The following is a 2410-nucleotide window of genomic DNA, read 5'->3' as shown; positions in this document are numbered from 1 at the left end:
ATCTGGGCTTGTATGCCCATCCCCAGAGCCCAGAAGTCTCTTTCCTGTGGACTTTTTCCTTCTCATCAACCACCCCCACCCATCCCCCATTTCTGTTTTCTTGCCACTTCCACCTGATCCCTTGGATCCTGGTTTTTCCACTCCTGTCGGGTTAAATTTAGAGCAGTCTCAGCTCCCACACTGACACTCTTGCCCCACCTGTCCCCTAAGTCCCGGAAATGCTTAGCCTCCAGGGCAGGAGGTAGTCAGACCTGGTTTCTGTCCCATCGGCACTGTGGGGTAGAGGCAGGTGTCCTCCCGGGACCTGAAGAAGGTCTGGAGTGGTGCTCCCAACCCTATGGGGGGGCTGCTTTCTCTTTCCCCGTTTCTTTTTTTCTTCTCTTTTTATTTTTGGTCTATTCAAGATATCTTAAAACCAAACAACAAAACCAGATTTCTTCAATTTCCTGCCAATTCAGCTTTCGGATCTTTTGCTAAAATAAAACCAAACAGCGCAGGTCTCTTTACTTCTTTTGAATTCCAACTGCAAGCCCTCTTCTCTGTGTGTACGTGTTTTTCTTTCAGGCAACAACAGCACGTATAATGTGCCAGGCACTATTCTATGTGTTTTCACATGTTCATTTATTTCTCCCAGCAGCTCCAGGAATTCAGCAGTATTGCTATCCCCAAATTCCAAATGATACAACCAGTGTTCCGAACAGCCCAACAGGACCTTGAACTCCAGAGGCACAGCCCTAGAGACATGCCCTTACTTAGCATCCTGTACTCCTTTTCCAAGAGCTTCAAGCAGGACCACTCTCTAATTTGCAGGGCCCAGTGCAAAACGAAAATGCAGGACCCCTTGCTCAAAAATTATTACAAAGCTCAAGACAGGGCAGGAGAGGATTAAACCAAGATTAGGAGCCTCCCGAGTGCCCAAGACACCAGCTCCATCTTCAAGGGTTGCTTTCTAGAGAGAGAGAGAGAGAGAGAGAGAGAGAGAGTGTGTGTGTGTGCGCATTTGTGAAAAAAATCATTGCTAGTTTTATATAGAGGGAAAAAGTGAGACACAGCAATTGTTCTGTTGCATACCAGGTGTATCACTGTTGTATTGTAGTTCTCCTGTGTTTATTCCTCTAAAATGACAGTAGCCATTGGGTGGTCTCAATGGAGGGTTCAACATCGAAACATCGTATCAACCATTTCTGCCTCAGACGCAGCTCCCCCTCCTTCCTGAAAGCCCATTAGTTCCCACCTTTGTGATTAGTTTTAAATACAGTGTGTGACTGCAGCAGGATATAAAAAAAAGATTAAACAAACAAAAAAGCACCATCGCCCTACTTCTTTCCACACACATGAAATTTGTGAGCAGAGAAGGTATGCTATCTTCTAAATACATCGTTCTAAGTATTGGTAAGGTCCGTACCAGCATAAGATTGTAAGTAAATCTATGTAAGCAAGAAGTCCATACTCGTGTTGCATTATTAATATACGCATATAATTTTGATTGTCTTTATTTTTATGTGACCTTAAACATAATTTCATCGCATTATTTTTGGAATAACACAAGACTTAGTTGACTTGAATGAGGTCGGTGATGAAGGTGAAGACCTCAAACCAAGCCTGAAAGTTGATCTGGCCACAGCTGAGCAGGGGCGGTTCCGGCTTGTGCATCACTGACCCCGCACCGGCCCCTCACTCCTGTGCATCCCCCACGGAAGATGACGAACCCCAAAGGAGAAGCTGCCTTGATATCAGCAAGACCAGGGATCTTGGGCCACTCCCTTTTAACCATGATTAGTTTGTAAAAGTTAATCCCCTGTATACAAAGTTACAGAACTAATTTATGAAAGCGAATGTGCCCACAGATAATCAGCAGAAAGTGTATTTGATCATCGCCAGCATCCTTGTGAGGAGCCAGACAGATGACAGGTGGACAGAGTCCCGTGGGGTCTGCAGCCGAGCGGTTGCCTGTGTGGACAGAAACTAGCCCGGTGGACTGTTGCCTCCAATAGCCTGGTGACTTTCTGTTAACTGTTTATCATTCAGAGATCTTTCTGGAAGTATTTACTAAAGCTGAACTGAGGCCCATCCTATGTCACAACAATTCGACTTCTGGGTATCAGTCCAACAGAAATGTGTACATAGGTTTCCCCAGATATTTTCAGAGAATATTCACAGAAAGTTTAAACGTCCCGTTTTCAAGTAATGAGTCTAGATTTTTCGGTTACCAGCTCACTCCCAGCACAGGCAAGCCTGATTCATAATTCAAGTTACAACAGGATGCTGAAGTTCCTCTCACAGAACACTGCTGCCCATCACCAGCCAGGCTGGGAAGACTCCTCTCCGCACGGGGGCTGAGAAGGAGCGCCGAGCTCTCCAGGGGCCTGGGGGGGGGGGGGCTGCCCGTCACTTCGTGGGGGCTGGCTGG

This window comes from Ursus maritimus, unplaced genomic scaffold (genome assembly GCF_017311325.1).
Source record: "Ursus maritimus isolate PB19 unplaced genomic scaffold, ASM1731132v1 scaffold_10, whole genome shotgun sequence".
Classification (NCBI taxonomy): Eukaryota; Metazoa; Chordata; class Mammalia; order Carnivora; family Ursidae; genus Ursus; species Ursus maritimus.
The sequence above is the reverse complement of the archived record's forward strand: the minus strand, read 5'-3'. Positions refer to the sequence as shown.